The sequence below is a fragment of the Ahaetulla prasina genome, chromosome 1 (assembly GCF_028640845.1).
Source record: "Ahaetulla prasina isolate Xishuangbanna chromosome 1, ASM2864084v1, whole genome shotgun sequence".
Classification (NCBI taxonomy): domain Eukaryota; kingdom Metazoa; phylum Chordata; class Lepidosauria; order Squamata; family Colubridae; genus Ahaetulla; species Ahaetulla prasina.
The window spans coordinates 51,713,447-51,741,261 of NC_080539.1; the positions used below are offsets into that span (position 1 = coordinate 51,713,447).

At 38.6% G+C, this 27,815-nt stretch overlaps 1 protein-coding gene and 1 non-coding gene across 6 annotated transcripts in view; both read right to left on the reverse strand.

The window, feature by feature from the left end:
• Window positions 1-21,812, reverse strand: part of PPM1B (protein phosphatase, Mg2+/Mn2+ dependent 1B) — an 84,867-nt gene extending 63,055 nt beyond the window's left edge. Inside the window, exon 1 of one of the 5 annotated variants that reach the window (XM_058165226.1) lies at window positions 21,230-21,551. The gene's annotated coding sequence lies outside the window, so the exon portion shown is untranslated. Of the gene's footprint in view, window positions 1-21,229; window positions 21,557-21,618 lie in introns of those variants that run through there. The other 4 variants (XM_058165225.1, XM_058165224.1, XM_058165228.1 and 1 more) reach the window with 4 other exon arrangements.
• On the reverse strand, window positions 14,250-14,364 carry LOC131189427 (U5 spliceosomal RNA). Its single transcript, XR_009153034.1, has one exon. It is a non-coding gene; the product is annotated as a U5 spliceosomal RNA (small nuclear RNA).
• Window positions 21,813-27,815: the final 6,003 nt, after the last annotated feature.

Consider the following 27,815-nt stretch of genomic DNA (forward strand, 5'->3'; position numbering starts at 1 on the left):
ATAGATCATACCATAAGAACTCTGTCATCAACTTAATACACTCTCTACGTGTTGTTGAGCAAGCCATTACTTAATCACCAATATCAATATCTTGATGATAATATAAGATTATAAAAATCTGTAATATTTTTGAAGCATTTTGACTAAATTCCAGCTAATCCTAGTTTAACCTGGTATTTAAAATTGAGCAACTTTGGCAGATGGTTGCTACATTTTGCGGATTGTTTTTTTTTAAATTTCATAGATATCAAAGTTATAAAGATGTGGAAAAATGGCCATGACCCTCTTGCTTAATTCTTACCCTTCCTGGATGATCAAATCAGACAGAACCCAGGATTAAGGGAAGCATCCAACGCTTTTGTGAATATAAAATATATTCCTCTCTTCTTAAAGGAGTTAAGCTCCCTTTCCCTTGTCACAAAAGAGCTCTAATTGTAAGTGAAGTCTTGAAAAAAATTGTGGCCCCACAATTCTAGATACATCTAGATGAAATATCTGGATTCATTTCAATTGGAATTTTGCCCAGGTTATAGTACTGTGACTACTTTGATTACTTTGGTTGGATGACCTTCATTAGAATGGGTGAGGTAGGGCTAGGATGCTATATTTAGTTTCTTTTAAAATTATAATCTTGTTTATGCAAACTAAAATATGAAATACACATTCAATACTAAATACTAAATGTATGTGCATTTCAATACATTTAATTCCCGCCACAATGAACCAACTTAATAGAATCTGCAAAGAGAAGACAGGACCTGAATTCAGGTCTTTCACATTAAGATTTAATGCTACTATCTTAATGGTATAAATGCTATCATTAATATAATAGCAGAGGATGCCAACCATTAAAATTACTCCTCACACTGATGCTCTTGGATTTCCAAGTTATTATAAAGGACATTATAATTCTGAAACCACATTCTACAGATCTGAAACAAAAAAATACTGGATATAGTTTGTGGAATCTTAATAGAAAAGTATTTTAGCTCATTGCCTACCTTTTTTGACTGGGGAATTCTGAATTCTAAAGATCTGTTTAGAATTTAAAGCACTTTTTCATAAATTCAGTGTTGCATTTTGTCGTATTTTGTTTGCTAGTACCCAAGATCTGCCTTACACAGTTAAGAAATGTGCTTAGTTTTTATTATTGTTTATTTGCCAATTACACGTGCATCTAAATCAGAACATTAAAAATGCTTTGAATTATTTATTGATCTTACAATAACAGATCCTGTCACCTGGGAATGGATTTCATTTAGTAATTGATAAAAAGAAAAAAGAGCTTTATGGACTATTCTAGCTCACAAAATAGGAAGTCAGGGCTGAAGAGAACTCATATGAAATCCTTTATAATTCAGCACAGTTATGATAATAAACAGGTTTATCAACCCTTACATTTAAAAAATGCTAAATACCAATTTAGCTGTCAATGGTGTCAATACAGCATTGACAGGAGCAGTAACATTTTCCAACTGTGAATCCGTTTCTATTTCCAACTTTACTTCCACATAGGAAAGTCACTTCTGTTACATTTAGCAATATATTTTTCTCTGTTTAAAACTTTTTAACTAGATGGTTATTCAACTCATCTTCAATCATATAACACCTAATTAGAAAATAATAGGTGACAACAGACTTAAATCATCATCAAATTTATTTTCACATTTAAAAAATAGAAAGATACTTTGGTAAATTGTACCAGAATTCTGAACTCTTGTATCTATTTAAACTACAAAAGAAAAATGAATATACAGTTAATCTTAATATTAAACATTTGTCATAACTCTAATGAAATATGCTGGAAAAGGATTTAGAATGAAGATGTTATGTGGAACTTCCCAAAGATACAAGTGGCTGCTGTTTAAGATATAGCTCTTTGAGTAAACAGAGAGCTATTCCAATGTTCCAGTAGAAGAGAATGATGATGCTACCTAGTTGGGTAGTGAACAAAGAAACAACAGGTACTGTATATGTGGTACCTTGCTCAATAGTAGTAACTGTGAGAGGGATCTTGGAGTCCTAGTGGACAACCATTTAGATATGAGCCAGCAGTGTGCAGCTGCTGCTAAAAAAGTCAACACAGTTCTGGGCTGCATAAACAGAGGGATAGAATCAAGATCACGTGAAGTGTTAGTGCCACTTTATAATGCCTTGGTAAGGCCACACTTGGAATACTGCATTCAGTTTTGGTCGCCATGATGTAAAAAAGATGTTGAGACTCTAGAAAGAGTGCAGCGAAGAGCAACAAAGATGATTAGGGGACTGGAGGCTAAAACATATGAAGAATGATTGCAGGAACTGGGTATGTCTAGTTTAATGAAAAGAAGGACTAGGGGAGACATGATAGAAGTGTTCCAATATCTCAGGGGCTGCCACAGAGAAGTGGGAGTCGGGCTGTTCTCCAAAGCACCTGAGGGTAGAACAAGAAGCAATGGGTGGAAACTGATCAAGGAAAGAAGCAACTTAGAACTAAGGAGAAATTTCCTGACAGTTAGAACAATTAATAAGTGGAACGACTTGCCTCCAGAAGTTGTGAATGCTCCAACACTGGAAATTTTTAAGAAAATGTTGGATAACCACCTGACTGAGATGGTGTAGGGTTTCCTGCCTGGGCAGGGGGTTGGACTAGAAGGCCTCCAAGGTCCCTTCCAACTCTGTTGTTGTTAACCAGGCTCAGAGAGCATCAAGCACTCCACTATGTATAAAATAAATAAATGTTTCTAGGCTGAGCTGAATTCTGAAACTTAGTGATGCTGACATTTCTACATAATCCAATTTTGAGCCAATATAATAATTCTAATATAGAACTATTGCAATATGATTTTTTAAAAAAACACTTTTTTTTAAATGGGAAATAACTCCAGCATCCTAACTTTATTGCAGTACCCATGACACATGAAGATCAGCTGATATCAGTAATCAGCAACACTTGAGTTGTATAACACCTCACATACTTTAGGAATATTCTAATGGCGAGTACAATTTAAAATTATATGAATAAAACTGTCTACTTGAACTTGGGAAAAGCTCATCTGCATATGTATTGAATTAACAACTTTTCATATCACTAATTCATGAGTTGGTGAATGAAAGAATGGGTTCTTCACATATTAGCCATGCAAATAAGAATGCACTTACCATACTTTTTGCAGTATTTCATGCACTAAAAGTGGGTGAAAATTGCGGTGCGTCTTATACACTGAATGTTGGCAAAGCCCCACCCACCAGCCAGCCCCCATCTTAGGCCATTTTCAGCTTCCGCACGTCACGTTTTCGACCTCCATACGCCCCATTTTTGACCCGCACACACACACACACAGAGGAAAGGATTTAGACCCCTAATAAAATTATAAAAAGCATACCTCTAAGATAATCTTACAATTTATATTCTGCCTACTTGGCTAAGATGCAAGTATCTGTTGCCAAGCAGATAAGGCAGAGAAAGAGTCTGGCCGTAAGCCAATCTATGACTCACTGTTGCCGGGCAAAATGCAAGCACTCTGCAAGTGCTGCTCTCCAGCGCCATCTGGGGATAGAGCTTGTGGAGGATGGCTGTCACAGGCCTTAGGCTGTCCCAACAGTTGCCCTGCATTTTGGTGGGAAACTGCCTGACAGGAGGCTTGAGGCCTCTTTCTGCACTCAGCAGCCTTTAAAGCCTTTGCTACCTCCCTCTTTATGGCATTCTGGCATTCTGGCGCCTGGTAGCCTCTCGCTCCGCTGCCTTGGCCCTGGAGCTCTTAAAGCTTTGCCGCTGCCTTCTGGCTTGCAGGCCTCGATCGGAGAGCCCAGAAGCGGTCTTGCTCTTCCTAGCCCTGTCCGGACTTCTCCCTATCAAAGCAGCTTCTCTGCTTAAAGCGGCAGCTGCAGCTTCCATTTCAAAGGGGCTCCACTGCGAAGAAAATGGAGACTGGCAACAGCTGAGAGTATGCCCGGACACCGGGCAGGGACTCTATCATCTGGGCTCATTCCAGGGTGGTGGCTGTCAAACAACAGTCCAAGGCTTACAAAGCTGCCCTCTGTAAGTGGTGGAGCGCTAAAGTTCTCAGCACTGTGCAGTGCTGGAGCGCTGCTGCTCTGTGACTGCCCCGGCTGGCTCTGTGAGCAAAGCTCAACTGGCCACCTTGCCAGGATCACCTCCTGGTGACCTGACCGCTGCAGAGCGGTCGTCAGCGGGCTCAAGCTGAAAGCTCTTCACACTAGCATCAATTGGTGGTATAGTTGTCAAAGTCAAAGGAATTGACCCTTTGGAAGTATAGTTGTCAAAGAAGTAGAAAGGTATCCAGGAATAGGTTGCCCTAGGCAAAAGCACGTCTGTCTTTAGCGAGGACTGAATCAAAAGCTGGGGACTGTTGGGGTAGGCATGTCTTCACAGCTTTGACAGACTCAGTCCTATTGGCTAGCAGACAAGGACAACACATTTCTGGATGCTATCTCCACTTCAAGGGAGAATAAAAGAGCAAACTCTGTTAAATATATTTAAGCAACAAAAATTATACCTCACCCTTGCAAAATAGGTCACCAATCTATAAATTTCTGCATCAATATTTGCAAAATTGCTATATAAATTAAAAAATATCACAATTGTAGAAATCTATTACCAATCAACCAATTTGACCTACTAACTACTATATAAAAACGTTAATAGGCAGTCCTAACCATGGAGCTAAATCTCAGAGGTCTCTGTTAACAATCTATTATGTATTTAACTCACAGAAAGTCCACAAGCAGCTTCTATTCTCTCACAAACCACTACTCCCATTGTCTCCAATCCATCCAAAATCAAATATATTGACTGATCTTGATAATAAAAACAGCTCCCAATTTAGTAGCTCTTGAGCATGATAATTCCAAACAGTAACAACTAGTAGGACATGAAGGGAGCATCAGGTGTGCAGAAACTAACATTTTAAAAATCTGATAATGACACTAACAGACATTCACAATGTGACACTATAGTGCTAAGATAAACAACCAGGATTTTTTAATTAAGGCAGCACATTCTTTATAGTGGAATTTTAAGAAGCAAGGAGGATCACAGTAATTGACTTGTAAATGTAATATAAGGACTTAAAATAATGAATTTACTTAAAGCTTATCCATCAGAAATATAGACCAAAGACAAGAATGTTAAGAATTCAGAGTAAAATAAAAGATTTCATAAGGAAGACAGTATCGCTACACAGAAATAAAAAATAAGAACATGCCAATTAAAATTTTCTATCCTGGAAAATCTAGGTGCTCCTAATTTACTCAATAAAAAGACTATTTCCTCTTAGAAATTGGTGTGTCTATTTGGGATCATTTGCTGAAAATAAGATGTTAATAAAAACTGCAATTCTTTTAGATCTGTGGCTTTGGAAATATATAGCTGCTTGAGAGTGTTTGTCTAATGTTTTTAACCCTTTGTAACATTTAAACAAGGCTTCTCTCTTTCTTCCCAATTCACTTAACTTTTTCCCTCATCTCACCACTATCCACTTTTATTCCCGTTTGATTCTTTTTTCCCCTCAGTGCACTTCTTTCTTTCAATGTTTCTTGTTTTTTTGCAGCAGACTGTGTGTGTTAACTAGCACTAGATGTCACAAGCACATTACATTTGTGTTGGTCTTGTGATGGCCACTAGTAAACTTCCAAGTGCATTTTAAAGTGTTAGCATTAGTTTTTAAAGTCTTATCTGTCTTAGTGTCAAAGTGTCATTGCTTTTTCCAATTCCCAGCAGAACAGACCGGGGGTGGGGGGGGGAATGCATGTAATTCCTCACTATCAAGAGACATTTGCCTTTCTTAAGGCAGGTTAAGAGAAAGTTTTTTAATTAGTTACGATATAAATACTATCAAAGGGGTTTTATATATTGCACCAGTTAACTATGACTGTTGATTTTAACTATTTGTATTACTACTGAACTATATACCTTAGATATTTAACAGTTTACATACTGCCAAGTCATATGACTTTAGTGGTATAAAAGTCTAATACAAATTTATTTTTTGAAGGCACACATTTGCACACATTATGAATACATATTACTAAGTGGTCACCTGCACAGATGCACAGTAGGGCATCTCCATTGGTTTCAGCTGAAATTGGCAATTCTGAATTTAACAACTTTAGCATTATAGTTAATTCTCCACTTATGACTGGTCACTTAATGACCATTTGATGGATGTCCCCAGAACTATTTACAATCTGTTTCACACTCCTGCAATCATGCAATCACATTCTAGGTGCTTGGCAACAACTCACCTTTATTGCTGTTTCCAGGGTCTCGGAGTCACATGACCATAATTTCCAGCAAAAAACAACAACCCATCCATTGAGGAAAATGGATTTGCTTAATGTGGCATTCAACTAACAACTGCAGTGTTTGCTTAACAACCATTGTTAAAAACGACTGTAACTTCAAATCTAATTACATGGTGCTCGATTTACGACTGCAAGAATTTGTGATTATAATTCTGAGCTCAACTTACAATTACAAGTCAAGGACTACATGTATAATCCTCGACTACATGTATAATCCTCGACAGTCGCGATTGGGACCAGAATTTCTGTCTTAAATCATTGTGGACATTGGTTAAGACAGATTCGCTTTCTCCAAAGCAGGCATAATTTTGAAAAGTCATTAAATGAATGGTGGCAAATCAAGGACTACCTGTACACATGGTTTTGTCTGTGCTTTCTATTTATTCGTCTTTGGGGGAATTTTTCTTTTTCCTAAGGTAAAAACAATAAATTTATGTTATGATTTTATTTAACCAAGCCTTTTTAGATCACATTATAATGTTTAGAGACTCTCACAAGTTAAGATAATTAAAACATGAAATGGTGTATAGGTGTCACATACAGGTCCCCAGGACATTCAAACGATTATGATAGCATTCTGGTTGAGGAGAGAACCCAGATGGCAATGAAAGGAGAGGTTGTAATCATGGGTGACTTCAACATGCCCGATGTTAAGTGGAATCTTTCAAATGCATTTAAAAACAGAAGCAGGAATATGTTAGAGCCATTAAAAGGTGCCTCTCTAAAACAATGAGTAAAATGTCTAACAAGAGGCATATTCTAGAACTACTTTTGACAAATAGGGATAGGGTAGGGGAAAGTTTAGGTTCTAGTGATCATCAACGCTTTTGGATTAACATTAAAACTAAAGGCAATACAGCAGACATTAAAACATGGACAGGTTGTTGGGTAGGTTGAATGCCACCACGTGTTTACTGGACCCGTGCCCCTCCTGGTTGGTGCTGGCCACTCAGGAGGTGACACGAGGCTGGCTTCAGGCAATTACAAGCGCCTCCTTGGTGGAGGGAGTCTTCCCAGCCGCCTTGAAAGAGGCGGTGGTGAGACCCCTCCTCAAGAAGCCTTCCCTGGATCCGGCTGTTTTAGGTAATTATCGTCCGGTCTCCAACCTTCGCTTTGCAGCAAAGGTTGTAGAGAGTATGGTGACATATCAGCTTCCCTTACACCTGGATGAAACTGTCTATCTAGACCCGTTCCAGTCCGGCTTCCGGCCCGGTTACAGCACTGAGACGGCTTTGGTCGCGTTGGTGGATGATCTCTGGAGGGCCAGGGATAGGGGATGCTCCTCTGCCCTGGTCCTATTAGACCTCTCAGCGGCTTTCGATACCATCGATCATGGTATCCTGCTGCGCCAGTTGGGGGGATTGGGAGTGGGAGGCACCGTTTATCGGTGGTTCTCCTCCTATCTCTCCGATCGGTCGCAGACGGTGTTGACAGGGGGGCAGAGGTCGGCTCCGAGGCGCCTCACTTGTGGGGTGCCGCAGGGGTCGATCCTCTCGCCCCTTCTGTTCAACATCTATATGAAGCCGCTGGGTGAGATCATCAGTGGCTTCGGTGTGAGGTACCAGCTGTACGCTGATGACACCCAGCTGTACTTTTCCACACCGGGCCACCCCAACGAAGCTATCGAAGTGTTGTCCCGGTGCTTGGAGGCCGTACGGGTCTGGATGGGGAGAAACAGGCTCAAGCTCAATCCCTCCAAGACAGAGTGGCTGTGGATGCCGGCATCTCGGTACAGTCAGCTGAGTCCTCGGCTGACTGTTGGGGGCGAGTCATTGGCCCCGATGGAAGGGGTGCGCAACTTGGGCGTCCTCCTGGATGAACGGCTGTCTTTTGAAGATCATTTGACGGCCGTCTCCAGGAGAGCTTTTTACCAGGTTCGCCTGGTGCGCCAGTTGCGCCCCTTTCTAGACCGGGATGCCCTATGCACGGTCACTCACGCCCTCGTGACGTCTCGCCTGGATTACTGCAATGCTCTCTACATGGGGCTCCCCTTGAAGGGCATCCGGAGGCTGCAGTTAGTTCAGAATGCGGCTGCGCGGGTTATAGAGGGAGCCCCTCGTGGCTCCCGTATGACACCAATCCTGCGCAGGCTGCACTGGCTACCTGTGGCCTTCCGGGTGCGCTTCAAGGTTTTGGTAACCACCTTCAAAGCGCTCCATGGCATAGGGCCGGGTTATTTACGGGACCGCCTACTGCTACCGAATACCTCTCACCGACCTGTGCGCTCTCACAGAGAGGGACTCCTCAGGGTGCCGTCAGCTAGGCAGTGTCGTCTGGCGACGCCCAGGGGAAGGGCCTTCTCTGTGGGGGCTCCCACCCTCTGGAACGAACTCCCCCCAGGACTCCGTCAACTTCTGGACCTCCAAACCTTCCGTCGCGAGCTCAAGACACATTTATTCATCTGTGCAGGACTGGCTTAGATTTTAAATTTATAGGGGTTTTAAATTGGTTTTAATATTTATATTTCTATTTTTAATAATTGGGCATTAGAATAAGTTTTTTAATGATTATTTTAATTTGTATATAAATGTTTTATATGCCTGTGAACCGCCCTGAGTCCTTCGGGAGATAGGGCGGTATACAAATATGAATAATAAATAAATAAATAAATAAAGTTTTATAGACTTCAAGCAGACAAATTTTACCGAAATGGGAGATTATCTAAAACATAAATTTGAAGGGTGGCATAAAGTAATAGGAACCAGCAACGCTCAATGGACACTGATAAATCTGCCATCCTAGATGCAACTAGTCTCTATGTGAGGCTCATTAGTAAAAAAAAAACCCAAAAACCAATCTGATTTACAGCCGATGTACATAGGATAGTAAAGGAGAAAAAAATCATCATAGGTATAAAAATAGCTGAAATGTAGCTGATTAAGAGGTATATAACAGGTATATAAGAAGCTACAAACTGAAATTCTTAGAAAACATAGGAGTGGGGCACTGACTTATAGGGGCAGGGAGATAGCCATTCTGAGGCAGATTCCCAGACAGGTACGTGAAATGAGAAAGAAATATTACTTTTTATCAAGCAAATTGTACCAGAAGGGAGTGGGCTTCAGATGGCTGATGCCAGAGGGATTGATGATTTTCCGGGAGGGCATTACGAAAAAAATTAGTACAATTGCGGAGGCTGCGGCCTACGTGGAGGAACACAAAGCCCTCTTGGATTTAGATGACCCAGGAGTTGAAGAAGGGGAGGTTATAGACCATGGGGCGGAGGCGGCTGCCGCTGTTGCGGCCCTGGAGTTGGGTCAGGCTGAACCCAGAGTTCTGAGATCCAAAACTAGGAAGTGATAAAGATATTTGGTATTGTGTTGGTTTTTCTTATTCTCTTTCGTATGATATTCTGATTATTCTTGACCCTTCCTCATTGTGTATGTAAGATTGAAACTTAGCTACTTCGTTTCACCTGCTTGCCATATGGCTGTTGTATGTGTTTAAAATTTTGAGTAAAATTCTTATCATGTATAAGAAAAATTGAAAATTTACCATACCTGATATGTATTTGCATAAATCTTTTTTGACCAATAAAAACTTTTTTATAATAAAAAAAAAAAAAAAGAAGAAGCTACAAACAAGTTATTAGTGCTATTAAAGTGCAGAAAGAAGAGGAACTGGCTTAATCTATTAAAAGGGGGGACAACAATTGACCAATTGGCCCCCATCTTCACCCATATTTTCAATAAATCACTAGAGATGTGCTATGTTCCTTCTTGCTTCAAACGCTCTACCATCATCCCAGTGCCAAAGAAGCCCACCATCAAGGAACTGAATGACTACAGACCAGTTGCTCTAACATCTGTAGTCATGAAAACCTTTGAAAGGCTAGTGCTTTCCTACCTGAAAACCATCACGAATCCGCTTTTAGACCCCTTGCAATTTGCATACCGAGCAAATAGATCAACAGATGATGCTGTTAATATGGCTCTGCACTACATCCTACAACATCTTGAGTCTCCAAAGACCTATGCAAGGGTCCTTTTGTAGACTTTAGTTCAGCATTCAATACCATCATTCCAGACATTCTTCTAACTAAGCTAAACCAGCTACAGGTACCGGAACAGACTTGTAAGTGGATCACAAGCTTCCTAACAAACAGGAAGCAGCAGGTGAAGCTAAGCAAGATCACATCAAATACCTGTACAATTAGCACAGGGGCCCCCCAAGGCTGTGTGCTCTCCCCACTTCTCTTCTCTCTGTATACCAATGACTGCATCTCCAATGATCCATTTGTTAAGCTACTGAAGTTCGCAGATGACACAACAGTGATTGGTCTCATTCGAGACAATGACGAATCCGATATAGACGAGAGGTCGAACGACTAGCCTTGTGGTGCAACCAAAACAATCTGGAACTGAACACACTCAAAACCGTAGAAATGGTGGTAGATTTTAGGAAAAACCCTTCCATACTTCCACCTCTCACAATACTTGACAACACAGTATCAACAGTAGAAACCTTCAAATTTCTGGGTTCTATCATATCGCAAGATCTCAAATGGACAGCTAACATCAAAAACATCATTAAAACAGGACAACAAAGAATGTTCTTTCTGCGCCAACTCAGTAAGCTCAAACTGCCCAAGGAGCTGCTGATCCAATTCTACAGAGGAATTATTGAGTCTGTCATTTGCACCTCTATAACTGTCTGGTTCGGTTCTGCAACCCAACAAGAAAAACACAGACTTCAGAGGATAATTAGAACTGCAGAAAAATAATTGCTACCAACTTGCCTTCCATTGAGGACCTGTATACTGCACGAATCAAGAAGAGGGCCGTGAAAATATTTGCAGATCCCTCGCATCCTGGACATAAACTGTTTCAACTCCTACCCTCAAAACGACGCTATAGAGCACTGCACACCAGAACAACTAGACACAAGAACAGTTTTTTCCCGAAGGCCATCACTCTGCTAAACAAATAATTCCCTCAACACTGTCAGACTATTTACTGAATCTGCACTACTATTAATCGTTTCATAGTTCCCATCACCAATCTCTTTCCACTTATGACTGTATGACTATAACTTGTTGCTGGCAATCCTTATGATTTATATTGATATATTATCATCAATTGTGTTGTAAATGTTGTACCTTGATGAACGTATCTTTTCTTTTATGTACACTGAGAGCATATGCACCAAGACAAATTCCTTGTGTGTCCAATCACACTTGGCCAATAAAATTCTATTCTATTCTATTCAAAACCTTTTTTTTAGATATAAAAGGGGGAAAAACTATGTAATCACTAAAATCAAAAATTTGAACAATTCTTATGCTAAGGGAGACCTTGCTACACAAACTATCCAAAAATATACTTCTACTCAGTCTTCTCAGAAGTAGATGCCAATTACAAAAACAAGTTGGAGGATCATATTAGTCCTAGCAGTGCATATTCTTTTCCAGGGTTTTTAGAGCTGGAGGTAGCAGATGGTATTCATCTCAGTATTTGGAGGGAACTTCTAGATGTGCTTACTGGACCATTAACTGATCTGTTTACCCAGGGTCTCCTAATAGGTGAAGTTCCCTAGGACTGGCAAATGGCTAATTTTGTATCCCTTTACAGAAAGGAGAGCTAGGAAAGAAGCTAGAAACTACAGAAACTTAACATCTGTAGTAGTAAAGTTAAAGGAATCACTCCTGGAAAAAAAAGGATTAACATTTAAAACTGTACAACTTGACGGACCCAAAGCAACATGGCTTTACTGAGGACAGATCATGTCAAACTAATCCGATTGACTTTTTTTTACTATGTCACAAATGTTTTGGATGAAGGTGGTGCTCTAGACGTAGCCTATCTGGATTTTAGCAAAAATCTGATACAGTTCCACATAACGAGCTTATTAAAAAGTTGTAGAGGCTAGGGCTTAACTACTGGATGATCCAGGGGAAAGGAAGTTGGCTCAGGTATAGATCCCAGTGTGTGATAATTAACTGGGTACTGTCTGAACCAGTCATAAGTGGTATACCATAAGGCTCAGTCCTAGATCCTATTCTGTTTATAATGTGTTTGTAAGTGATAGAACAGAAGGATTGCTAGATAAGATTTGTCTTTCTATCGATTACACAAAAGTGTGTGATAGAGTTGATGTACTTAGGAGTATTTTAACATGGAAAACAATTTGGCATTGCTGGAAAATTGATCAAAAATGTATAAACTGCAGTTCAATGTTTTTAAATGTGAGATTATGCATCCGGGGGAAAAGAATCCTCTGGCAGAGTACAATATTGGAGGTACAATGTTAAGACAGAACAACAGAAAAGGATTTAGGTGTGCTCATAGCAGATAATTGCAAAATGAGAACACAGTGTGTCCAGGCAGCTGTGAAAGCAAACAAAATTCTGGGATGCTTCACTAAAGGATCAACTGCAGGAAAAAGGAGGCCATAATCCTGCTATATAGGGCTTAGTCAGTTGCCTATTTAGAAAACAGTCTCCAGTTGTGGAGACCTAACTTTAAAAAAGATATAAATTGAGTGAGTCTCAAGACAAGCAACAAAAATGGCGCAAGATCTGAGGGAACAAAACATCAAAAATAATGTTAGATAGTATTACTTCACAGAAATAAGAAGTGGGTCAATTATCAGTAACTGAGTTAAACATGCTTGGGATGAACCCATGCCTATCCGACACACAATAAAAATAAATAAGTAAAAAACTAAATTAAAATAAAAGCAGTAAAAATGAATAATTAAAACAATAAATTAAAAACCAAACAAAAATAAACATACCCTAAAAGGCAGACTCAATGAACCAGTGGGTTTTTTTTTTGCCATCAGTTTTCTATATTAAATGTAAATATGTTAATTACGAGAGTATATTCTTCAGTCTTATGCATTATTTTCAGGAAAATACAGTATATTATTCAGGTTGAGCAACCTGGAACTTGAATATAAAGGTAGTCTTTGCTTAATGACCAGTTGCTGAGGGGCTTTTCAAAGTTATGCAAACCCACCAAAAGATACTTCTGAACTGGTTCTGAAGTTCCAACAGTTGCAGATGTCCATGGACATATGACAGCATTTTGGACACATGGCAACCAGCTCCCTTTTACATTTGATTGAAGAGTTCATGGTTACCATGATTTTTTTTTTGCCAGCTGGTTTCCAGCACAAACCACTCATAGAACTACACTGATTTGTGTAACAACAGTAATGCTTGATAATGATCACTGCAAAAAAGTTGAAAAATCAGATCCAGCCACACAGGTGTATCAACGTACGACTGATTCCTTACAAAGGAAATTCAAAGGCTCCATTAGACATAAGTTGAGGATTACCAGTATCTGAAAATGTACACACAGGTGGCTATGAACGCACATGCTCTATTACTATTTACTTTTTTTTTAAGTTATTTTTTATTTATTATAAAGTTTTATTTTTACAATCATGTCAAACAACTCATCCAATGTACAGTTATATACAATTAGTCGGGCTTGCCCAGTCACCACCCCCCTTTTTAACACTCTTCCCTCTTCTACCTTCTTTTACTTTCCTAACCTTCCTCTCCTTCTCTTATCTACATCCTCTCCTCCTTCCAACCTACACCTTCCTTCTCCCTCTTCTACCCCTCTTCCTTCCTCTTCTCCTCTTTCCTACCTCCTACTCTCTTTTCTCCCTCCCCACCGTTCTAAAATGGTAACTGGGCAGACCCGACCCTACATTAATTATATTTATACATCTTCAATAATCCCTGTACATTAACCATCACTCCATTTCTAGCCTCAACCCCCAATTCCCTCCCCTTACCCCCACCCGACTTCCCAGAACAAAATGCAGGGTATCAAAACTAACAATCATAATCTAAAATAATTCCTAAATTATAATCTCTAGTCACTCCACACTTAATCACACTCTCAATTCCCCTCTCCTTCAGAAATATATCTAATACAAAATATTTCCTAAATTTACTCATATGATATTCGATATTTTTTTATCTGATACTTATTTTGAATATAATCAATCCACATTATCGAAACTCATAAATGTTCCTCTCCACGGAAATCTTTAGTAAAAGGCAAAAGATTTATACAATCTGAAGAGAAACCAGAGTATTATTACTATTTACTTTTGTAATACAATACACAACTTTTATAACAGAGCTATAATAAAAGTGTCTTTAAAGCGAATGCCTACCAACTATTTAGGGTTCCAGAATCGGATGCTGAAGCTTGCTCATCCTTTTCTTCTTATGATTCTCCTCTCCTTCCCAAAATTTTTCCCCTTCCTAACCCCCAACTCTTTTAGAAATTCTAATATTTTCCTTCAGAGTATGGGAACACACACTTTTGTATATAAAGAACAGGTCAATGGATCTTTTCCAAAGATCACTATTTATTTTTTTATTTACACACACACACACCCCAAAAATACATATTGTTTCCACAGGAAGTATCATTATTTTTAGATTTAGATTTTTTTCAAATTAGAGCAAGTATAAGCTTCTAGTTGAAAACCACAGTGGATTTGATTTAAATCAAGTCGATTTAAATCACGATTTAAATCACTAGTAAAAAGGCTTTAAATCGCTTTACTAGTGATTTAAATCACTAGTAAAAAGGCTTTAAATCGCTTTACTAGTGATTTAAATCACTAGTAAAAAGGCTTTAAATTGATTTGATTTAAATCATAATTTTTAAAGAGCAACTGTCATCTCAGTCCCACAGCAGCTCCTCTGACCTGCTATTAACTCACTGACAGTCCCATTCACTTTAATGGGACGGCTGGTGATGTGGCAGTGACACTAAAGGTGAGGGATGTGGCAGGCAGCAGGTGAGTGGATGTTTGCTTACAGGCGCTGCCATGATGGATCTGAAATGATAAGTGCTCTTTAGTATTATATTTATAAGCTGCTTAGAAGGTTTCACTTTCATTTTTACTGCTTGCTCTTCCTCCTCATTGGTACAGATGCATTTCTCTTCAATCATAGTTTGTAGTGTACATAGATTTAGAAAACAATGAGATGAATATTCCTGAACTTTGTTTTATGATTTATCTCAGGGTTACTGTGAAATTGTGTGAATGCATCAGTGCCAGTGCATGTTATCTCAGCTTGCAGAGCTTGGATTCATTGAATGAGTTTACCAAACATACAGCCTCATGCTACATAACTAAGCTCCATTTCATGCTGAATAAACTAAATTATTAATATATCTTAAATAGAAAGCAATATTTAGATAGACTTTTACTCCAAAAGCATTTTATTAAAATAAATTTGATAAAAATAAAAAACTCCAATTTAAATTTTAAAAATCCGTTTTGTTTTGTTTTTTAAATCATTGATTTTTATCCACCCTGTTCAAAACTCCCCACTTCTGCATGTCTCTGTGCCTTTCCTTGATTCAGGTTCCTATCTTCCACAGTGTATACACTCATCTCCCCATTTTTATAAATCTCCAATTCTATAAATTTCCATTCATGCACATATTTTCTATAGATATTCACATTTCTGCCTTTCTGCATTATAATGAAATATGATGAAACTGTATATAGATGGATTTCTTCACTTTTTTAATCTGTGAGGATATTTCTCATTCTGATAAAATAGGTCAACTGTGTATCTTGCATATCATAGGGGATGACACAATGCACTAAGCCATAAGTACTGAATGAATCACAATTGAATGGTTTTTCTGCACAACACAGTAAAATACTGCTTAGTATGCTGCATGAACAGGACCACTTATGTTCTTTTTTCTAATAGGAAGAACATAATAACAAATGCAAAAAAATCTATGAACACAAGACTTATTAGTTTTATAATTCAAGGTCAAAGTTATACTAAATGGCCTCAAAACCAATTCACTATGCTCAACTCTGAAAAGTTCTTAGCAATTTAAGTTAGAATGCTATCTTATTAAATATTATCTGGAAAATTATTTAAATACAAAATGTTTATTAGTAGATAGAATACCAATGACTTAAGTTCTAATATTTAATTCTGAATATGTATGAGACTCATTTTTTAAAAAAATGAAATCAACATTTTGCATAAGGTTGAGGGGTTGTGAGACGGGAAAAAAGTATGCTGGGCGAAAAAACCCAAAATGCTTTCGGGAAAAATACTTTTACGGAAAAATTTTGGGCCTTTATAAATGGAAGGTTCAACAGCTCCTATAAGAAATTTCCCCAAGTTCAAGAGGACCCAATACTATAAAAGTAATCAAAAGTGATTACTTTTGCACAGAATAGAATGAGATTTAATTTCTACCTTGAGCCTTCCATCCTATTGTACATTTCAGCTGGGCTCAAAAATTACAAAAGATATGCAATTTTTTAAAATGCTATTATTTCTGAACTCTTATATGCTGGAAAATTATTCATATAGTTAAAAGCAGCTTACAAAGATTTAGTTATTTCATAGGCATGCTTCTATATATTTTCAAGTATTTTGCAGCTCTCTATTATGTGCAGTAACATCTGTACTGGGTTAGCAAGAATCTTTAAAACATCATCCATTATTGAATTATTTGGTAACCTTAACTGAGTAGCAAATGAAACATCTAGTAAAATCTATTCATTTCTGCTACCTAAATATTTTCTACTATCTAAATAATTATGATGTGGGGAAAAAATCTGGTATGTAGCTTGATTGTTCCTGAATGAAAGGAAAGCAAATTATATTCCTTTTTTACTCTTCTTTCCAACTAAACTTTTCTATCTTACTTCTTTCACTGTTCGCCACTTCTGGCATACACTAATCAACAGTGGTTTTACTATTGATTTATTCTATAACAGCTCATTATAAAACTTATTATAGAATTATAAATCTTCAACTCCATGAAAAACTAGCTGTGTGCAGTTTCTTCAGAAGAGAGAATTTAAAATTGGAACATGAGATAAGCAGACCACAAATACATTGTGAAGCCTGAAAAGTTCTCATGTAATTGCAGACATTAATCTGTCTTAATTATTGAAATCTAGTGAAACTAATGGTGAAAAGTATATTGCTCATAACCAAATTTGATGTTTATTATATAGCAACTTTTCCTTAGAGATTCATATTCTGAACCTCCTTATTGAACTCTTGCATTATACTTTTTCATATTAATAATGCAAGAAACATTAAATATCAAGGTACTTTGCAATCTACTAATTTAAAAAAATGAGGCAAGTCAAATGAATGCAATGCAGTCACTGCTTTCATTAAGTTTCAATGATTAAGGCATAATAAAGTATAAGTTGTTTGTGTCCACTGGAAAATTTGCAGTACCCTTTTTCAGATATTCAGATAAAGCATACCATTTATTAGAAAAAGAACTAAAAATAGCTTCACCTTTAACACTGGATACTAAAGAAAAAAGTGGGGGAGGGGCAGCAAGACTGTATGGTAGAATCCACAGCTGAGGAATAAGAGAATATTAAGGAAGAATTCAGCTGGTGCCAAGTTGACACCAGGCTTCTTGGCTATTTCAGTTCTTTCTAAACATAAACAATTCATATGCTTTAAATGGTCAAGCTACTATCTGGCTTTTGGCAGAACTCCAGAGAAGTGAAGTTCTACTGTTATAAAGTAGCCACTGAAATACATGCCTCTGACATGCTTTGGATATTCTTGTGAGTTTGTATAATATGAATGCTTTATTGGCTTAAATATTTTTAGTGCAGGATCTAACAGTAATTCAGGATTTCGTAGCAAGGACCAGCCCTTTGAGTCATGAGTTGCAATCCTTCTTTTCTAAAGCTTCAAGGAATTTACAGGATCACTTTATTCATCCCAATTGCTATTTTATTAATAAATTCTAGCAGTACTGCACTACTATTGCCAGTTTCAAATAGCCAGAAGTCCTCAGTTAGGAAGTACGATTATAATTATGATTATAATTCACTTATTATAGACAATATAGAAAGTTATGATAAAAATAAGATGGCATACGCATAAACATAACCAGTAACTTGTGGGTTAAGACTACCTGTGCAACTCAAAAATGCTCTACTAAATACTAGAATATTAGAATCTGTAGTATTGATAGGAAACTAAGATGGAGTCAACAGCTGGCAACGAGATAATATAGGTAAGCTTACTGAACTACCATTCCTCTTATTCAATTTTAATTGTTAGAAGATTATAACTGGAGAATATACAAATACTGCTGCTATTGTAAATCGCCCAAAGTGCTATAAAACACTATGGGTGGTATATTAGCCTAAATGCTATTTCTATCAAAGTTGATAGATTCAAAACCTGCTTTCTAAAGTACACAACAGCAATAAAATACATAGGAAGACAAAATATTGTTCTATTACATTGATTTTAAAAGTATACCAAACCTGTATTAAGCAGCTAGAGATGAGATTTCAGAATACTATTGCTATAATATTCTAATTAAAAGGCCATATTAACTCTAAGAACTGTATATATTGCCATATTGCCTGTAGCACCATCTAAGCTTATTGAAACATTGACAAAACTACCTTCAGCATATGCAAAATCAGTTTACCCTGTATTCAAAATTTCCAAGCATTTTTGTAGTACAGGGCAACAAAGAATCCTCCTTCCCTATTTATTTTTTTCTGTACACAGGTCGTCTGAAGGTATCAGAATTTCTACATTAACAGTTCATAGGGGAACCATGGCCTCTTTATGACTTGTGGACTTAAATTCCCAGAATGGCTGGCTCAGGAATTCTGGGAGTTGAAGTCCGGAAGTCATAAAAGGATCATAGTTCCCTACCCCTGGTTTATAACATGTCGCCACTGTTGTGGCAATATTCCTAATTTAAGACAGGGTTTATATTACCAAAATAATCAGATGCCAGTATAAAGTGATATTGCAGAAATGATTCTATAAACACTTTGGGTATTTCATATTTGATTACTGGGCAGAGCATCTTACAATTTGGTTGACTAGTTGTGGCAGTACAACTAATCATTTTCCCTAGGCAATGTCTCTATTCCCTCCACTGTGTTATAATGAGAACTATTGTACAGTCTTCACAACTCTAACCAGTAGAAAACACGATCTTGAGAGCTGCAGAAAAGAACATAATGTGACAGAATAAAAACCGCCTACTGGGGGCAGAGAAAACTCCTGTCTAATCAGCTGTGACAAATCACAATAATGTTTATATTATGGATGGCAAGAGATCCCAATCTTAACTTTTAAGGACTTAAGCTTCAAGAAATTATGTTAGAGAAAAAAAGTCATGCTATTAAGTATTCAAGTTGGATCTTCAGCAAAAAACAAAACAAAACACTACCACTATACAAAGGTAAGTTCTATATAGAAAAGGATTGGTTTCCACTATAATGATGATGCTTTTTAAATACAGCTAAGTTATCTGCTGTAAGAAACTACTGGTAATAGAATGTCAAGCTTTCAATGATGATTCATTTCTGTAAATTCTTAAATACTTTTAATCCTACATTTTTTCACAAAGTACATGAACCTAGCTCAGTCTTGTGGTAAATCCACATTAAACAAGCTATACTGTACTCAGATTAACTTCACTAGTTTAATATATGTATGTGGATAATAGCATCTCTAAGTGGCACATATAGTCATATTTACAAATGCCTAAGTTTTCTGTCTATCACTATCTTATTCTGCTCAAAATCATAGCTCATAAATTTCATTATTCCATACGTGACTTGAATAAAAATTCTCAAATTATTATTGATCAAATAATTCAGCTTACAAATAGCATCTCCCTTTAACAATGCTAAATCCTTTGATTAAATAATTAAACATCCACTGAACATATACCATGTACAAATAAGTTCAAATTTACAACTCCATCTTTATATTAGTACTTTCTCATGAAATATGAAGATGTTTTTCCAAAGCAACTGCAAGTTGCTGTAATTTCAATCTATTCTTCAACTTTCTAGTCACTATCTTAGTTTTTCCAATCATTATGTAAAATTAGAAATTTGTCTTCCACTTGTACTCCCTTAAAACGAAGGCACAGGCAGCAATACAAAACTACAGAGAATCTCTCATGGGATTGGAATAGAGATTTTCAAATATTTTTTTAAAAACAGCTTACATTATACAGGCTTTCTATTGAGGTAGTTTAAAATGCTTATCAATAAAAGTAAATTAGTCAGCAAATAAGCAAGCAGCCCTTAGATCTGAATTCCAGACAACCGCCAAAAAATATAGATTTCACTTCTGGGTTCATCACCAAAATTACGAGGAATGTGGGGCCATGTCCTTCAGGGCCAGCACGGAGAGTTGTCTCCTTTTGGTAACATTAGTTCCCAACCTGCATTAATCCCAGAACCGCCCCTGCAGAGAATTTACATTTCAGAGGTTCGCGCATTTCTCCAAATCAGCAAACCGGGGAGGCCGGACCCTACTGAGCTTTTTATTTATTTTTATTTTTTTAATGGAATAACTATAAAATTCCACCCTGTGGTCGACATCCAAATAACGGAGCATTAATATGTATTGGAGAAAAAGGTCCTCCGTCCCCCCAGGCCTCTCCTTCCCATCCAAAGGTAGGGAACCGCGAGATCTGGCTCATTCAGCCCACATCCCATCAAAAGCTGCCTTGCATCCCAAACTGCGCCTTCCCAGCCGGAGGCCCCCGTCGAGCAGCCGTAATCGCCCACGACGGGCCTATGATCCGAGCCCCCAGGAGCCCGCACGTCTCCATCCTGCTCTTCCGACCGAAGACCACTTTCATCTCTCCGCGCTCCCCCCCCAACCACCCCCGGCCTTACAGCGCAGATACAAATTCAGCCATTGCGCTTTCTCTCCCCCCCCCCCTCCCCGCGGTTGCTGCTGCCCGCAACGCCAGCGGAGGCCGAGGCCGTCCTCCCTCTTCCTTCCACTCTGCGTAGGTTTTTTTTTCCGTTTTTTTTTTTTGCTGCGCTCAACGTCTCACGCCTGACAAGGCCTCGTTCTCCCCGTCAGTCTTCGCCCACTCCCCGCCCCGCAATCCTTCCCTCCGAAAGAGCCGGCCCGGGCCTGTACCTGGCGCCGCAGCCTCTTAGCTTGCCTAAAAACTCCACGCCCGCCCGCGGAGGGAGCCTTCGTCTCCCCCACTGAGGCTTCGGGTCGGGTCGGGCTACAGCTCGAGCCGCCGCCGCTGCCTTCTTCTAGTTTCTCCTCCTCACGCAGCGGCCTCTCCTTTCGTCGGCCTCTGCCCTCGCAATCCAAGCGCAGCCAGCAGCGCAGACATGTTGGAAGCCTGTATCCCAGCGGCCGCTACTAGGCCCGCCCTCCTTCCCTGCCGCGCAACGTCAGAATGCACCGGGTGGGAGGAGGGGACAAGAGCCCCCTCCCTTACCAGAGCCTCGGAGAGCGAGAGCTAGAGAGTGAGTGTCGAACCGGTATTTTTTTTAAAAAAGAAAAAGATTTACCTTTACTGGTCGCAGTGACGGTCACTCAAACGCTCTGGTCCTCGCCCACGTTTCCATTGGATCTCTCACCTGTCAAACCTCACATTCTAAATACCGATTGGTTAATTTATTTGCCATTTATAAAACAACGCCCGTTGGCTACGAGTCTCTTTCTCAGCTTCGCATCAATTGGTCGATAGAAGTCAGGTTCCCGCCCTCATCTATGTGCTTCTAGAAAGCTACATGGTTATGTAGTATGAAGCTTCATTGGTGCCACACGAGTGCCAATTGACTTATTCAGCCCGCCCCATTCCGTACTACTTCTTTCTCTTACAAAACACACTGATTTCCCCCTAGCCCGCCTTTATATTTTTACCGTCATTCAATTGGCTAAGAAAGATGTCCATCTTACCTAGCTTCCGTGTCCTTTAAAAGAGCTTCTCAAATAGCCGAAGGGGCTAGTGTCAATATTGCACTCTGATTGGGTAGGGCTGCAAATGAGGCGGGGTGGAGGGGAATGAGAATGAGGCGGTATTTGAAAAGCAATCGAACTGGTTGCCCTCCCTACTCCACTCCCCAAGGCCGTAATGTACTCTTGTTTTTGATTGGCTAAACACTGGAGCGGCCTTCTCTCGTTCTTAACAGGAACGTGGGGGGGGAGAGATACCCGTATGTTCTGCTGCATTACATCATCGGTAACCAATAGGAAAACACCGAAGGCCTCCGTTTACTTTTGGATGACAAAATGGCCTGAAGGTGGTAGATATTTATGTCCGGCTTTCCAGTGGAGTATTCTTAATTAAAAAAAAGAAAAGAAAAGAAAACCCCGTTGAATCAAATGGGAAGTAGACTCCAGGAAACGTGCCTAGGAGCCTTAATACGAAGCAAGCATCTGTCACTTTTCCAAATCCATGAAATTTTAGCCTCAGTTGACAGATACAAATACACAATCTACCGAAGGGAGGATGAGGGGAGGTTATTTAAGTTTAAAAGTGGCAAGAAATAAATTAAAAAATTAAATCACTCTGGGGAATCTGAAAAGTTTTTTTATGTATTGCTCAAAACACATCATGTTTCATTGAAAAAAAAATACACTGAATTCAAAAGGACAATCCAAGGGCTACACGAGGTACTAGAATACAATGAATGAGCTGGAAGTGACCTTGAGGGTCTTCTAGTCCAGCCTCCTACTCAAGCAGGAGAATCTATATTTCAGATTAAGTGACTGTTTAGTCTCTTATTAAAAACCTCCAGTGATGGAGCACCCATGATTCCTGAAGGCAAGCTGTTCCACTGGTTGATTGTCCTCACTGTTAGGAAGTTTCTCCTTAATTCCAGGTTGCTTCTCTCTTTGATTAGTTTCCAACCATTGTTTCTTGTCCTACCCTCCCTTTGGAGAATAATATGACCCTCTCTTCTTTGTGGCAGCCCCTTAAAGTACTGGAATACTGCTATCATGTCACCCCTAATTCTTCTTTTCTTTAGACTAGCTAAACCCAAATCCTGCAGCTGTTTTTTGTATGCTTTAGTCTCCAGGCCTTTGATTATCTTAGATGCTCTCCTCGGAACTTTTTCCAAAGTCTCAACATCTTTTTTGTAGTATGGTGACCAAAATTGGTTGCAGTATTCCAGGTGGGGTCTTACTAGGGTTTTTATAAAGTGGGACTAGTATAGTACTTCATGTGATCTAGATTCTATGCCTCTGTTTATACAACCCAGGATTTTATTAGGTTTTTTGGTGATGGCTGCACACTGCTGGCTCATGTTCAAGTGATCATCTCCTAGGACTCCAAGGTCCCTCTCACAGTTACTTTTTTTTTTTTTTTAATTACTTTTTTTACAACAAACAAACAAAAAAAATACATTATTACACCCTTGTGCTATACATAAAAGGAAGATTTGGGTCTTCGGATATATCCTCATGATTGCCAAAATCCACGTTCTCGAGGTACAGGTACTGAAGCGTCCAATGTTCCAAGCGCAAAGTCCACAAATGGTTTCCAAGTCTTCCAGAAAATATCTTCTTTATACACACCACTTCTAATTTTAATATCACATGTCATTTTATCATTTAAAGCTAATTTCCACATTTCAGAATTCCACTCTTCTATTCTAAAAATCACATCTAGTTTCCAATATCTAGCTATTATAATTCTACCTATTATAATCATAATTCTAATCAATTCTTTTTCATATTTTGTTAATTCTATTTCCTTAATTACCAACAATAATATAGTTTCCACTCTCAATGTTATTACTTTCCCCATCATTTCAAATATCATTTTCTCCAATTGTTGCCAAAACTTTTAACCTTATCACAATTATACCACATATGTTCATAAGTCCCCAATTCCATCTCACATCTCCAACATTTTTACTAATTTTTTATCCATTTGTGACAATCTTACTGAGTCAAATACCATTTCAAACAACTTTATAATTGTGCTCTTTAATCCTTATAGATAAAGTTCTCATAATTCTACTCTTCCAATTCACATTCCAATCTGACTCTGGTATTTCAATATTAAGATCTTTTTCCCAATTTGTCCTCATCACTCTTTGTAATTTTTCATCAGAATTTATAATCTTATAAACCCTACTAACGAGTCCCTTTAGCCCAATTTCATCTTTCATAATCCGAGATACTAAATATTCAAATTCAGTTTCACATCTATTTATCGAATAATTTTCCCTTAGTTTTTTGTCCATTTTTCTATCTGTATTTTTCAAACCAACTTAACCCTAATTTTTCAATAATTTCTTTATTCCTCCTTTCATTTCCATAACTTTTATCCAATCTCTAATAATTTCTATATTTTCCTCTTTAATCACTTCATTACGTTTATATTATTTTTAATCGCCAAATTCCAATTGTCTCCCCCAAAAAGATTATATCCGGAATTAAAATTTTAACAAATTTATTCCACATTTTACTTAATCCCTTTAACCAATAACTACTACTTACACATTTTGAATTTGCTTTATCTAAAAACCACCTTGATCCAAATTTCTCTATATCCTTAACTCTAAGTCTCCAATAGTTATCTTCACCTTTAAATATTTTTACCACTATCCGGATACCATACGCACAGTAATAATTAAATAATTTGGGGATTCCTAATCCACCTTCCTTTTGATTTTGATACCACATTTTCTTCACTAATCTAGGTCTTTTGCCACCATTACAAAATTTATCCAGTTTTTTCTGATATCCTTCAATATCTTTCTCTGTCAAATTTAGTGGTAGCATCTCGAATAAAAAGTTGAACTTGGGCAGCAACATCATCTTACACATTGCAATTCTACCAAACCAAGACAACTTTAAAATTTTATATTTATCTATCTTCTTCTCAATTTCGTTAATCACCACATCATAATTAAGTTTTTTCAATTCTTTAACCTTAAGTGAAAGCACTATACCCAAATATTTCAATGTGTTTTTAATCCTTATCCCAAATTGCTCTTTAATATTTCCCAGCAACACTAAAACTTTTCCCTTTTATAATTTCTGCCCTCAATCAGAGTCATTTCCTCAAATTTTAAATCAAATGATATATCTTCAGAAAACACTTTCCTCTATTTCATATTTATTTATCATTTTTTCTATCATAAATAATCTTCTATTCTTTCTACCTCTTCAGTTCTTTTTTTCTTCATTTTCTCCTCAGCTCTTTCTCTCACTCCTTGTCGACTCTTTTTTTCTTGGCCATCTTGGATTAATTTTAATTTCCTGCTGTCAACCTGATTCCTAACTCTACTCAGCTAATCTTCGCCTCCCTCATTGTCAGCTGTATTCAAATTATATTGGTCATGATTTATTTCATTTTCCTTTGCAGTTATCTTTTCTTAATGATCTATGTTCACACTCTTGTCTATCTACCATATTTTCTATCTTTATTATTTATAAAAATACCGTCATATTCACATCTATGCTCATTTATCTTTCTATCTTGTAATCTTGTGTAATTTTCAATATCATTTCCGTCCATTAGCATTCTGGGCTTTTCGTGGCTTTTGGGGTTCTGTGCTGACGCCAGGAAAGTCTATTTTGTTTGCCAGTCACCTGGCTTGAGCCTGGACAATGCCTCCATCTAAATCTGCAACCATTCCATAAAACGCAGAGAGGGCATGTCGGATGCCTTCCTCTGCCAGGTATTCTTCAAACTGGGCTGCCGTAATTCATTAACACCATGTCCGGCAACCGTGAGTTCGAATAGGTCCATTCATTACTGCTTCCGTATATTTCCTTATGATCTCCAACCATTTAGAAAATGCATCCACAACCACTAGGAATGTTTCGTAAGGGCCAGCAAAATCAATATGGATTCTTGACCACTTCTTTTCCCATTTCTGACTATTATAAATCTGGACTCTTCAACTGGCATTTCCCTACCCTCTCAGCAATCTCTGCCATAATTTAGCCACCATTTCTACTAATTCATCCTTATCCTGGGTGACCCTCGTAATCCAATACCTTTCTTACTTTCATTATCACTTGGCACTTGAGCTCATCTTTTTTTCTTTAACTCCCCAAAATCTGTACAGTACAGTCCTTAACACAATGTCTATGATCTACTTCCTTAGATGTGACTCCAGAGTCAAGAGTCAATTGGATAATCCCTTCTTGATCTCTGGTAGTCATCTTAATCTGCATGCCCCACTTCTTTTCCTGGTCGATGCCTTATCATATATAAAATAGTCCATTAGCGTCAAAGTGCCACAGGCGTTGGATTAGCCAGTATCCCCATGGTCTGTGGTCAGTCACGATTTCAAAATTCCAAAGACATACTTAATTTTTCCCTAACAATCTAGTGCTTCTTTGTCTAATTGGCTGTAGTTCCTCTCTGGGAGGACATCGTTCTAGAGTAAACTATACTTCTGTGCTTTGTCTATATTTAGCCCCCACCCCATAAAATAAACCAGCACTAGGGTAATGAGTCGATATTGGATGAGCAGGCTATCACTTGAGAGCAGGTTCTTTACTGCTTCAAAGCCCTATTTTCTGACTTTCCCAAGACCAAACAGTATTTTTCCTAAGAGCCTATGCAGCGGTTCCAAGCAATTGCTTTGTTCTTTAAAAAGAGTAAAATTAATAATCCAGGAATGCCTGCAGCTCTGCTTTGTTTGCTGGAGCCTTCTAATTGCCTTAACCTTGCTTTCAGTAGGGTGAATTCCTTTCTTGTCTATCCGTAGCCCAAGAAATCTGATTGACCCATCTGCATTGTTTTCCTTTTATCGCTGTCCGGAAAATGCTCAAGACCTTTCTTAAGCTCCCCCAATTCCTCCATGTTTTCCCTGAAATTAGGACATCATCATAGGAACTACCCTGGGAGCCCTGCAGTAGTCGCTCCATCAGGTTTTGGAACAGCCCTGGTGCCACACTGACCCCAAATTGCAATCGGGTGCATACCCCTGTGCTCTGCGTTTGGGGCTGTGCGGGCGTCTACTGGCAGTTGAACAGGATCTAACTGCAAGACATTGCCCCAAGAGTGCAATAAGTGTTGCACCACGGAACAGTGCTTTTCTGTCTGTTGCGTTGTAGTCAGCGCAAATTCTAATTGACCCGTCCTTTTATGGGTGACGATTGGCGTCTCCCCTGCGTGATCGACTGGCACCAAAATCCCTGATTAATGAGCTTATCCAGCTCCTTATCGATTTTTGGTTTTAGGGCAAAACTCTCCTTTAAGCCTAATGGGGCTACCTGGGGTCTAAGTTGAAGGAAATAGGGTCCCCTTGTACTTGAGGCAGTCCTTGAAGACATCTTGAACTCGTTAAAGAGAATGTCTTTCAGGTTACAGTCACTTCTGTAGATGAGTCTCCATGCCCAGGCACGAAACCAGTCTAGTCCCAACAGACTGGGCAGAGTTCCCACGATCGTGATGGGCATCTTTTCATGTAACCGTCCTTATGGTCCTCGAACAGGATGCGATTCTGATATCACCTTAGCGTTTGCTTAGTGGCGCCCACGGACGGCAGCTTTAAAGTGTCCCAGGACATGATGGTGATCGCTGATCCCGTGTCTACTTCAAGGCATCTCCCTCTATTTTGGCTAGATTTTCTTCTCCACTTTGGTCGACCTGACCACAGTTGTTTTTGAATCCCCTTTTTTGACAATCGCCACCATTCCGGCGCTCTGATTCATTTGAATTCGTAGAAGGTTGGGCGCTCGACAAATAAATATGCCTTTCTTAGGACATGCGTCTTTAAACTTCAGCGTT